The sequence below is a fragment of the Primulina huaijiensis genome, chromosome 13 (genome assembly GCF_012295235.1).
Source record: "Primulina huaijiensis isolate GDHJ02 chromosome 13, ASM1229523v2, whole genome shotgun sequence".
NCBI classification, from domain to species: domain Eukaryota; kingdom Viridiplantae; phylum Streptophyta; class Magnoliopsida; order Lamiales; family Gesneriaceae; genus Primulina; species Primulina huaijiensis.
Window position 1 is genome coordinate 5,885,440 of NC_133318.1, and position 14,355 is coordinate 5,899,794.

A 14,355-nucleotide genomic window follows, 5' to 3' on the forward strand; every position below is an offset into this window, starting at 1 on the left:
AATTTTGAACCATACAAGAAAGTAATAAAACTTACGTCCTTTCGAAGCTATTGACGAGAGAAATACGAAACTAAACTCGGATTGAAAATCGGACGGCCGGATCTTGTACACTCAAAATTCTAAAATGAAAAGGCTTGAAATTCTTCATGGAAGGTCTCGGTTCTTCTCTTGGCTGCAAGTCTGAACTCTAAAATGAAGATGGAAGTTGATTACAGTTTCAAGTGCATGGCAAGACATGTGTCATTTTTTTTTCATGCATCACTGCTCGCGCATATGCGCGTCCAATACTCGCGCATATGCGCGAGACCTACTGTCTCGGCACTTGGATATTTCACATGCTAGCGCATATGCGCGCCCCGTCTCGCGCATATGCGCGAGGTCTTCTGCCTCCACGCTTGACTGCTCGCGCATATGCGCGCCTCATCTCCGCACATGTGCGCGACATCTTCTGGACTTCACTCACACAATAACCCATGCTTCCCAAATATTTCTCGGATTGGTCTTTTCATAATCACATCAATTCATAAATCTATTAAATAATTTCGGATTAAAAGGATATAATCTCGGGCATTACATATCTTTTGAGATAAATCACAAATTTGAGTGAAATACTTGAGTGCGAGTGTTTCTTCCTTGGAGTGACTTGTGAGTATTTGTAGTGAAGACAAAAAAATAGAGTTTGAGTGATTTTTCTTTTGGAGTGACTAGTGAGATTTGGGTGAGGTTTATTTATATCTTGTTATTTTTCTACCAACTTTTCTTGTAACTACGACATGTACGACGACCTTTAATTTCAAGAATGTGTTGGAGAGTTGGGAAACACTTGGGAGAAGGAGTTTAAGCCTTATGTGAGAAGTATAGGCAAGTTGATGGGGATAGAAGAGCGAGGAGAGTCGAAGAGAATAGAGCATCGTACTTAAATGGGGATGATGATAGGTGACGTGATGAGAATCGTAGACATAGAAGTAGAGAAAGGCAAAGAGTGAGTGGTGTTAAGATGACCATTCCATCTATCCGTTGGAGAGCCGATACAAATGAGTATCTTGATTGGGAGGAGATGATGAAGTGTATATTTGAGGCATGGGATTATTTGGAATCTATGAAAGAAAGAAGAGCTTGTAGCGAGTTTACCGATTATGCTACTACTTGGTGGGATAAATTAGTGTTGGGTAGGAGGAGATATGGAGAGAACCCTATAATCACGTGGGATGAGATGAAAAAGGTAATGAGGAAATGATTTGTTCCTAAGCACTATGTAGGAGAGTTGATATTGGGGATGAACGTGACTTGTATAAGACTTCTTTGGCATCCACATGACGGTCCAACATAGAGGAGAAAATCATGGCTAGGTCAATGATTGATTCAAAGTTGGATGTTACCAAGCATGAATGTCAAGGTACATATGAAATTTTAAATTCTTGTACTTTTGAAATTATATGTTGTTGGTTTCTAGAGGTTAGACATGTCATTAGCCAATGTACAAGTGAGGCGGTGACGGTAATAGATTTTCAAGTGGATTTTGAATCAAAAGTTGTAATTGAGTTTCAATATGAAATTGAGGTTGAAGTTGATGATGTTGGTACTCCACTAGTTGATGATTCGAATATTGTTAAACGATATACAATGGCAAGTGAATCATTAGGTTGTGAAGAAGTTTCTACTATGTATGCTATGGAGGAGGAGAGTAGACAAAGTGAAACTTTTTGCATACATGTGTGGATGAACAATATACATCTTTTGTTCAGTTGAATCCAAAATAATTTCTTTGGGATGAATTGGAAGTTCAAACGATGAGTGATAGTGAAAAATAATATGAAATGGAAGAAAGAAAGAACTAAAAAATAGTGAGGTGGCCATAAAGATGAAAAAAGAAAAGATGCCAAATAAATAAAAAAGAAAAATAAATTGAAGATCCAAAATTGTGAGATTGAGAGATATTTATTTTTGCATAAACCCCTTCAAGTACCTTTGTACAAAGAGGTTTGTTCTCATTGTGATGATATAGCAAGTTCAATCTCGAGATATTTTATTTCTTTCTTTGCAGGATTTTGGAGGAGTCATGATGAGGAGACAAATGAATTTCAAGGGTGGGAGAATACCATAGGATGATCAGCATGAAGTTGAGATTATGCACAATGAGGAAAGAGTAGTTGCCCATGAAACGAATAAGAGGTATATCTTGCTTCCATACTTTAATTATGTGAAATTTTTTTTAGGATCGGTTAATACTGGTAAAATGTTTAGAAGAGGGGTTGAAAAAACACTTTGTCTTTTTAGACTATTTTCAAATGTGAATCAGTTCTTTGAAGAATTAATCCTGAAATCTTGTATTTCAATATCGATCAATTAACGGAGATATGTAGTGCGGAAATAAACTAAATGATATATTTGAATATTTTGACTTGGGTACTGTGATAACTAAATGAAAAAAAAAATACAAGGATTTTTATGGATGTTCAGAGACTTTAAATACTACTACGTCACCCCTTCTATCTCAATGATAGGTATTTACTAAAAGACTTTGCTTAATTACAATAAAATGTAATAACCTACTTCAGGTTGGACTTAAATCTGTCAAAACTGAAACTCTTAGCTTTCTTACAAAATTTATCAGTTGAAAATGGAATAGGTCAAATGACGAGCGTGACTGCTACGAATAACTTAGTATGGTGTGAGCTTGAGATTGTGATTTGCAAACTGAGTATGTGTTTGAAAATGAATCGCAACTTATTGATAATTGATTGATCGTTTGTAATCATTTTTTCGTAAGAATGTTAACCACTTCACAACTGAACTTCTCAGCTATATATAGTCTTCAATTCCAATGGTAACATTGAATTCATTTAATGATTAATATCTGTTGAATCGTATTTTAATCCATGTAGACAACTTTTTCTGAAAAAAGTACGATGTATCAGACTGTTATGCTTCGTATGTTCTACTTTGGTACGAAGTGTCAATTTGTCTGCTGAGATTCAAAACTGTAACCGATGACGTGACCAACTGATCAGGAGACAAACTTGTTGACTGATCAGTTCAGCTGGTTTAAATCAGTTATAACCGATGTCCTTTCGATTTGAACGCTCTTTTAGCTTCAGTTCTAGTTTTCAGTTATGTTATACCAGTTTTACATTCAGTTATGCTCTTTAGTTCTGGTATAATTCAATTTGTCAATCTTCGATTCATCAGTTTGAGACTTATCCCGTCAAGAGAAAGTTGGGCATACTCTATCATGGGTATGCGCCGTGGTATATCTATGTGCTACTCTTTATCTTTTCGAGATCCTTCAATTCTGTCATTGTTTCATTGTTATACACGTCTTCGGCGAAAAATTCTTTCAATTTTCGGATCAAATTTCTCAAGTTAAAAATCAAATGATCATCGCATGCACTGTGAGAGGTTATCTGAAATAAAAGAGAGGGTGTCGTATCGTTAACTTAAATAATACTAAAGATAATAACTGAGAATAAAATCGTCAAATAATAGTTCCCGAAAACGACGTCAAAAACTTGATGAGTTTTTCTTGCACTATAAATCTCCAAATAAAATTTTACGAATAAATCGTAAGCGCACGAGTAAAGTAATAATATAGTGTACGAAATACGGATATCGTCTCACAGAGACTGTATTGCAAAATTATTACTTTCAAAATTAATATTTTGTAAAGCGTAGATAGAAATTTGAATTTTGACTTATCCTATAAATTCAAAGCAAAGTATAATGCAAGAAATAAGCAAAAATAGACAATTTCAAACAAAATTTTAAAATCAATTAGACACAAATTTTTTTGGAAATCTCTGTTCACCTACACTTTACTAATTTATATAGTCGACTTCGACTTCTGTTTTGACTTTTGATAGGATCCATTAAATTATTAACATTTTCTCTCGAAATATGCTAAACTAACTCGACTCGATAAAATAATTAAATGTCTTTAACTATTTATAAAAAGTGAGTTGCATACATGATTCATGAAATCCCCTTGCTTTCAACTTTTTGGAGTATAACTACCAATGTGTATTCAATTTCATATGTCTATGCAAATTGTAAATCAACGGATTTTGTTACTTGTTCCTATTATAAACTATTCTTTCGACTCCGTTCACAATACAGAATATTATCAAAGTTACCTAGGCTTTAGTAATCAAGTGGAAAACAATAACGCAATCAAGCATAATGCAAAAGTCGATGTTTAATTATATAAAAAAAATTTTCGGAGTAGGATCCACTTTAATCCCTACAAGTAAAAAATTTAGCAGCTAAACATCATAATAAAATATTTAAACAATAATTAAAATAAAGTTTCCAATCTAAAAATACTAGAGTAGATGAAGAACAGAAGACACGCAGCACGCAAATCTTGAATTCTTCAAGTTTCCTCTACTCCGGTTCTTCTCCTTGCGTGTGGCGGCTCTCTTTAGCTGATTCTACCTATCAAAATTGTCAAAGTCTGCACCAAAAATGTGTGCTAGGTCTTTTCTAAGTAGGTAGCCTCAAGAAGTTGGAATGAAATCAACCAAATACCTTTTTTTACATGTAGATCACGCTATTTTCTTCTTCACGATATTCTGGAGCGCTAGGGTGGCTAGAATTCCCCACCTCCCAACCCAACGCACTACGCTAGCAAATCATCTCTTGTTTTCTTCTTGTGCACGCTAGGGCGGTCAGATTCACCCGTCCCAGCGTGCCTAGCTCGAATTTTGAGTCTTATTTCTTCATATGCATGCTGGGGAAGACATATTCATCCGTCCTAGCGCACCTTCCTCGACTTTGGCCTCTAAATTCATCTTTCTTGATCACATTTCCTACATTTCGACCCAAACACATGAAAAATAATTATTATGCATAACATATATTAAAGACAACTAAATAGATGCGATCTAAATGAAACATGCATGAATATGACTCTAAACGACACAATAAATTACGCAAAAACAACACTCATCATACTACCTGGTTTCAAAATATTTGAAGCCAACATTTATTCTCATTAATCAAGACTAACTCAAATTGATCCTGAAACGACCCTAAATTCTAATTCATTTTAATTTACACTAGGTTTCTTTTTGTAAAGTCATGCATAATTATTTCATCATAAATAAACTAGCATAAATAATCAAATAAACAAAACTTCATATCATCCATAATCATTCATGCGGAATAAGTAAAAATAAGCATTAAAAGTCTAAAATTTAGCTCATTAATTCTAGCATCCCAACAGTCTATAAATAAAAGCGTTAATCCACAAAATCATCAAAAGTCTTTAACATATGCGGAATTTTTAGGTCCTTAGTTATGCGCTGCGCCCTCCGTATAACTCGATAGTCCGCACCTCAAGACTTAACATCATCATTACCTGCAATCATTCAAACCTAGTGAGTCTAATGACTCAGCATGCTCAAACCTCATATAGCAAGTACATAAATATACAATCACATACATAAAAATTACTTTTAGTGAAAATAGATTTTTTCATGCAATCATGAAACCTTCAAAATATGCAACTTTTGAAATCATGCTTAAATATGAACCTTTTCCATTTAAAATTATCTTTTTTATGTGAACTCCGATCCTCGAAAGTGACAGCTTTTATTCAATTGATCAATCTATAAACTATAGTACTAGGCCGCCGGGTTCAACGTCTACGTTTTCGACGATCCCACCGACTATCATAAACATAACTTCACCGTTCACATTTTCAACGGATCCGTTATCATTGAGATTCCCGCCCACGTTTTCGACGGTTCACTCCCTTTCGTCATTGCAGGTTCACCGTTCACGTTTTCAACGGATCCCTTACTACCTTTTCGTCACGATCAATTCACATTCCTCAAAAATATTTCCCTTTACCTTTTAATTTCATAAAACATTCATGACTTTTCATATTCTTTAATATTCCCAAAAATGGCTCATATCATTCGTATACATTGAAATTGCTAACAATAGCAAATACATGCAAATACGTTAAAACTTCTAAAAATAGCATATATCATGCATATACTTTAAAAATTCTAAAAATAACATTTAACATGATTTGGAATTGTTTTTGGAAGTTGCAAACCACCCTCGACTTTCCTCAAACCGACCGCACACGTTTCAACGCTATACGTATCCGGACGACCCTAGACTTTGACTCAAGGAGACAACTCGATTTTAAAACTTTAAAAATACCCAAAAATATCCAGTAGCTTGCTGGAAATTTAATTTGAGGTCATACATTTCAAAAACGACTCAATTCGATTATCGGATGGATCGTTTACCACCGTTTTTGCGTTTTCGGTAAAACAAATGACCAAACTACCCTCTCGACTCAAACCAACCCGAGCCAGACCTTTATTAACATCCTAAGACTCAATATAAGTTGCTGAAAGTCCCCAAACCCAAGTCAAAACCGAAACATTGGATAAAAATTTAACCTAGGCTCACTTCGCTCCTATTTTGACACGTTCGAGCAATTTACGACCCCGAAAGGATCACGGCTCGAAAAGACCTTGAACCAGGCCCTAGACCCCTTCCTTAGACACTATATAAGACCATGGTCAGGCCTCTTTTTACACAGACCCGACGCTCAAGGCCCTGAAGCTCACGCATTAGCAGCCCACAAAACGCATCCTCACTCTCACCTTGGCTCCCTCGCGCACCAGCTGATGTCCCAGCCATTGGCTCGAATTTTGGCTCACACCAGCCCCTCAACAGGTCCCTAAGGCACATCACTAGCCCATGGACCCGCCCTTAAACCAACCCCTTAGCTCACATAACCCCCATGCTCCAAAACAGCCCCCAAGCGCGTCCAATGGAGTCACGGCTGCTGGGCTTTATCAGCTCGTCCCGGCCCCATCTGAACCCCTCCTAGACCTTTTTAGGACCCCATGAAGGCCCCCTGACCGATGGAGCCCCAAGCACGAACCCTTCACCCTCTCGGCCTCATGCGATTGTGTGCAGGGACAGCAGCCCCATGCGATGGTTTGGCTCATCTATTGTCCTTACAATCCTCTTCCTAATCATCTAGACTAGCCCTTTCTTACCATGGTTTGCATCCTTCCCTCAGCAATTTAATAAACATCGAAAATCTTTACAAAAACATGAGATGCACATGTAGGAAATTGAAAACCATCGCTTCTGTAAATTTTCACACACATCAGCATACAAACAATAATATGGATTGAATGATGCTTGAAAAAGGGTTTGAAAACATGCCTTGATCCTTTATTCTTACAAGATACGAGAGATGGCGCGACGAGAGACAAACGAGACGCGAAACTTTCCTCCTTCCCTTGCTTCCTCTATGTTTCGGCCACCCCTAGGACTCTAGTGTGTTGTGTGTGCTGGTGGTGTTAGAGACGTGAGTTATGGGGAGGGGTTGGGTAGGTTTTATTTAAATAAACCATTAAGTTGTTAATTGGGCTTAATTATTCATAATGGGTTCTATAATTAATTAATTAACCACCAACAAACTAGGGCCCATTAAGGTGTTAATTAAATACATATTTAATCCACTAAAAAGTCTCAACAATATTTAAATATATTTTGTGCCACTCGTTTCTAGTTTCGTAAACCCGAAATTTCTTATTTTCTCGCAAAATTTTGCTACCGATTAAGTTTGTCCCTTACTAAAAATAAATTTGCCGCTTTCTTAATTTGGATTACCAAGTCCCAAGTTTTTAAAAATAGAAACCTTATCAAAATCGTCTCCGGTTCTCTCGCCTTTTGTTGTACATCGCGTATTCGACTGTAGAAAGTTCACATTCATAACATTTGATCAACTAATCATTAAATCATGCCAATATTTAAACATGCTCTTAGCCCACTCATTTAAATAAATTCAAATAAATTTTCATGCATGCATGTGGTTAGTGTGTTCGGGTTTTCGGGCATTACAATTCTTCTCCCTTGAGTAGAATTTCATCCTCAAAATTTGTTTATTCTTGATTATTGAAAAGTTTATGCTCCCTCAATCAATTCATGCTTAATCTTAGATAGTGCAAAATTCGAGATACATAAAAATTAAATTCTCCTCACGTCTCTAAAGCATAATTGTACACTGTCCAAACCACGAAACTAACATGCATTTTAAAATAAAAGGCATCTAAAATTTATCTTTGACAGTCATATAAGCAAGTGCATCTAGACGATTAAATAAATAATAAGGTAATGAAAATTTAAAGCAGTAAAACTCACAAACATTGAGGCGTGACTTGTAGAGCCCAAAATCCAGTACACGTAAAACCCATGGACTTATTTAATTGTTAATTCATTTATTTGAATTTAAAAATGAGATTTAGCCATGCATGACTTATTTAAAGGCGTTATTTTAAATTAATCACGTTTATGTGATGCACGTTAAAATATTTTTCTAGAGTTTCTTGTTTCAGGCGATTATTCGAGGCGGGATCGAGGAAAAGAGACAGGCGACGCTTGTGGCAATTTTCAATGTGGTATTTATTTTAAGTTAATACTTGGGGCGTTTTAATTAATTTATTAAGTTTCAGTATTTTAAAAGCCTAAATTATTTATTTAAGTTATTTTAGGATTTTAAAACTTTTAGAGTTGAGCATTTATGCATTTTATTTAAATTAGGGGATTCTATTGGAGTGTGTAGTAATTTAATATTTTGATTAACTTGTTAATTGAGTTAAAATTTTAAATTAGCTTGTAATTAGTAATTAAGCTAAATTTTCTCCTAATTATCACTAAACACACGCACACACCCTCTAACACACACACACATATCGGCTAACACACACACTTCATTGTCCACTTTCATAATTTTTAAAAGAGAAAACCTAGGGTTCTAAAAGCTAGATAGGCCGCCCCTTTTCCTTCAGTTTTTCCAACAAATTTTCGTGAGTCTCTCCAAGAGAAAAATCGAGCCACACGTCCCGGATCAATCCTCGTGCCATCTCTGCTTCGGTGCCGCCGTTCGGTAACGTTAAAGATTTAAAGACACGTATATTCTGTTTCTTTCTGCGTCGATCATGTCATAGTATGCGTTGCAATGTATTTTGTATGAAAATCATGTGAATGTTGTGAAGAAGTTTGAGCAATTATGTTTAGATCACTTTTGAAACCGTTTTTGGATCTAAAATCACGTTTTTTCTGTATTTTTAAATAATGAGAATTTTTGGTCATGATTTTATGAAAACTTTCAACACAAAAATCGTATAACGTTTTGATACCTTCGATTTGATGTAAAATTCAAAAATTTTGGATAAAAATTGAGTGAGTTATGGCGTTTTTTGTGAGACTGCTCAAACTGCGTTTTTCAGAAAATTATGTATTGATGTGTTCTTGAAGTTTTATTGTTTCAGGCTTCGTTGGGGATCGACGAGTGATCACTGCTGCGTATAGGTATATTGTTAATGATCTTGGGATGGTTATTAATGTTTTGTTTCGTGTCGTTAGGCACTTGGGAGAACGAGTAGTCGTAAAACTATTTTGGTGTCAAAATTTGAAGTTATGGGTTTTATTACGTTGCGTGTGGTGCGTCGTTTCTTTGGGATTGTTTGGGACGTTTTGTGGAGTCGAGTTAGTGCCTTGGTGTCCTAAGATGAGTCTCGAGGCGTTGTTCATTGTCTGTGTAATCGAAGTTGGAAAAAAATCAGCTTCTAAGTCGCGGGTCCAGTGCCCTCGGCGCCCGAGCGGCAATATAGTACCGCCCGAGCGCCACTCCTTCTGTCCGAGGGTAGGCGTCCAGTATACCTGGCGCTCGAGCGGTCATATATTACCGCCCGAGCGCGGCCCCATCTGTAGGAAATGTTTGGTTTTCACTTAGTTGTAGGTTCAAATAGTGAGTTCATGTTTTTTTTATTGTTGGGGAAACGTTCACACGTCATTTTAGAGTTTGTTTCGGGGTTTGATGTCATGGTTAGTACGATTAAACGAGATCAAGTCCTGGGTGATCTAGAATGTCATAAGCTACTTAGTCACTTGGGTGGTGAGCACAACGAATACTCTAAGCTATGAAATATTAAGTGCGTCAATCATGTTAGTATGTCCAGCAGTGGCCCCAAAGCGAGCTCCAACGAATCCCTCAACGCCAAGNACCAAGTAAGTATGTTCGACGTGCAAAGAAAATATTTTCAACTTTTTGAGGTATGCTAATTGTCTTGTGACCAAATTATGTTTAGGATTGGAAGGCGTTAAACTATGAACGGGGACCAATCCGCCCGTTAAATTATGAACGGGGATCTCATGTATGTGGCAGTGGATACGTCCCTGTCATCCCAGCACTGTGGTTTAGTCTGATCAGACGATTATGTTATGGGTCACTTGCTTTGAAACATGCCTCTACGCAAAATGATGAAGTTATGTATGTTCTAGTATGTTCAAGTATGCAAGCATGTTTAAGAAAAGTTTTATGTTGATGGCACGTCTATTGATTTATGTACGTATGTTCATGTTTTGTTATCCAAGTTCCAGTTTCATGTATGTACTCCTTATTTTGAAGTTGCATGTGATTTTATTACGTATTATTTGTTACTACCAGTTTATGCGTGTTGAGTTTTTAGACTCACTAGACTTGATCGATACAGGCGAGGAGGTTTATGAGGAGGCTGGAGGTGGGGACCAAGGAGCAGGCTTGGACTGAGCGGGAGGCTAAACCCGAGGACCGCCATGTTTTAAGTTTTATGAAAACATTTATTTCTGATGTCAAACTTTAAATTTCAAATCTTTTGTTGCAACAACTTGAGAGACGTACAGTTTTACTTCTTTTATCGAACTTTGAATGTTCACTTTTTATTTAAGAAAATTTTAAATTTTTCCGCAAATTTTAAGTAGTAGAAGTACGGTACGTTACATGACTTCTTGAGCTCCTCGGAAGCAGCAGTAGGCATAACCCTTTTCAAGAACCACCGCTCCGATACCAACTGTAACCCTCCCAGATTCGACGACTGTCCTCACTATACCAATACGAGTCTTTCCAGCATGCTTAAGTCCTCACTCACACGCACCCTAAAAAACTTCTCAGGTCACCCATCCCAGAATTGTCCCAAGTCAAGCACGCTTAACTTTGGAGTTCTTATGTGATGAGCTACCGAAAAAAGATGCATCTTATTGGTAGGAATAGTACATATCAAATCTTTTAAACTTTCTTCAACTGTACAATCCATTACATTGAACAGTTTCAGAATCCCCCTCCTTCCGGTGTAAGATCGGTTCATTCATGTTCCATCCGCCTAGAAGCCTGCGAAAAAGATACTCAATGGGAGATAACTCCATGGACTATCATGGAAAGATACTTAACCAATACATCATATGTATATGGTTCTTACAAAAAAAGAAGATTTTATGAAAATCTTCTAATATCTACAAAAAGTGTTGATATAACTCACTTTTTCAGTAATACCCAGCAAAAATATAACTTCTCCAATTTCATTATCAAAAAGATAATATCTATTGAAGAATGAGGTATATCTCCATTGGTTGAAAAAGAATTTTATTCTGAAAGTCATAAAATGAGTTTTAAATTCAAATTTTGGGATTATATTGAGAGTTTTAATAAAAATCTATTTCATGAAAATGAAAAGAGGAAACATACATGGTTTCTAAAGATTTGTGAGAATGTTTTCCATCACCCTGTTCCAAATTAGTTTTTAATTTGGTGGAAAATATTTGGTCCAGCAACAAAAATTTTGCCAGAGTTTTTTATAAAACACATAAATACTTGGTTAAATGTTTTCCCAAATATTAAAAAATCATTTTCTGAACATTGGATAGATGAAAAAAACTGTTTTTCATAGAATTTGGAATCCCATGGATCTGGAAATGGTAACCAGAATTTGGGTACACTGATGAAGGTATCCCTTGCATATCGAGAGTTAATTCCACTAAATTTTGGGACAAATTATTGCGAGATGATCCAGAAACAGGAAAGCCTTATGGCTATAACACTCTTCATCAAATGGATGAAAAAATTTTGTTATATCAGAAAGAATTTCATAATCAACAAGAAAAAGAGAAAGCCTCTATGCGTCCATTTAAGATTCTCACTCAGAAATATTCTGAAATTTATTCAAAAGAAAAAATAATTGAGGTTTATATTGAAGAAATGAAGAAGGCTCTTTATAAGAATATTGGATGCTCAGACTCAAAGTCAGATAAATCTATGGCGTCTGAATCTAGTGAAATTCAATTTATTCACCTATTGCAGATGCAAGATGCACAAGACCCAGATGATGGTATTCCTCAATTTTATCAAATTAATGATATCTTTCAAAATCTCAAGAATTCCATAAAAGATAATATTAAAGATGATTAGAATATTCATCTTTAATCAAGCCGTATCATCATCAAATGGGTGGCATATCACATCAACAAGTGGGTGGCATATCACAATCACGGTAGACTTTTTGAATTTTGTAACCATGTTACTATTTGCGTTAATAAAGCATTATACTGTTTATATTTTTAGTTGGAATCCGAGGTTTCATGTCCGGTTTTTCAATCTATATATAGATTTATTCTGTGTTCTTAGAGAACACGGTCGAGTTTGCTCCCCTCTATTCCTCTCTTGTAAACAACCCTTCTTAATAAAAGATTCCACTTATTCAATCAAGACTTCACTACTGATTACAACTCTGTAAGTTTATCGTTATTTATTTTATGTTTTTATTTTCTTTTTTTAATATTTATATTTCATTCTAAATCATTCGTGCTAAATCATAGTACCTTACTATGACATGATCTATATTTATTTTTGTTAGGATCGGGAAATAGTATAGAGGGGGGTGAATGAACTCTTTCAAATTTTCTCATGTACGAGTGTGATTTCAACCGTTTTTAGGCGGTTTAAAACGTCTTCTCAAACGGTTGAGAATGTGAACCACTATTAAGTGCGGAAAACGGTTCACAATCTTCAATGCAACTTAAAACACAATAACAGGCTAAAACAATGAATAGGGACTAGACAGATAAATGATTGCAAAAAGTAAAGTGACACAGGTTTGTTATGGATGTTCGGAGAATGAATACTCATACGTCACCCCTTCTTCCTCCTTAGGAAGGATTCCACTAAAAGACTTTGGCTTTACAAACTTCTTGCAACAGCCCGCTCCAATCAGGACTTATCACACTTTCTGTTTTGGAACTCTTAGTGATCACTTTACACTTCTGGATATTTAAGAACACTTAGTTCACCAGATATCAAAGTTGAATCAAATAACCAAAGGGTTAATGATATGAATAAATGGTTTTGATTTAGTAGCACGTAAATGATCCTTAGATTATCAGATAAATTTCTCTTTCTATGCGTGCTGATTGAGCGATGGAGTATATGAACTTTTAAGAGCGCTCTGAGATCTTTTTGAATATGCAAGCGAGTTGTAATATTGCAGCTGAGAATCGAGAGAGTTTCTGCCAGCATACTCTTCCGTTAATATACACGATTTCCTTAACGGCCTGAAAGGACATAATAACGTTAACCTGATTCTCTGTACATACGTGTTGATGTCGATATGTTGAGCATTAAATGATCTTTGATAAACGCATTTAATGTTCTTTTTGCACAGCATCGTTCTGAGTCGCTTTTATTGAGGAGTTCCTTTTAAGGAAACTGTTATGGGCAACAGAGCTTTAAGTCTATGCTTGGTCTTCCTCTTTCTGGAAAAAATAATTGAATGTATATCAATCTTGTAACTGATGTAAGTATGCGTTGACTTCAAGGCGGTGTAATACTTTGAATGTATTAGGCCGGTCAGAGAATGTCTTTGAGCAATAAATAGTTCTCTTTAACGATCCGGTTCTGAGATACATTAAGTTTAAAGTTGAATATGCTATCGGTCTTGAAGTAAGCGGTTGAAACTCCTTTGAGCTTTGAAGCGGTCGAACTGATGCATATCTTATAAACGAACCACGGCTGATTTCGAGCTGGTTAGTTTTTGTCATACACCAAAATTCTTGGGAATAATAATTTTTCAACAATTTCTCCCTTTTTGGTGATGACAAAACCTAACTGTATGGCTATACAAAGATATATATGATTGAAAATATTGTATTTCATTAAGTGAATGAAATTACAATGAACATAGTAACCAGCTGTATTTTGAAAATTTGCAAGAAAAGTTTCTATGAACCTTTTACTTTGATCCACTGCTTTTCGCCTCATCTTCCATTTCTTTTAATTTATGTAATTTCTTCATACCAGATATTTATGCTTCTTGTATTGCCTTTTGACGCTCTCTTTCCCCCTTTTGGACATCACCATGAACAAGAAATTCCATGATTTCTGCAAGCTGAGCACCTTGAGCATCGAGGCGTTGTTCAAAATTTGTTTGAAGACGGGCTATTTGCCCTGATAGACCAAAGCATAGTTCAAGATGCGCAGAATTATGTTTTGCTTGCTTGAGAGAAAAACTT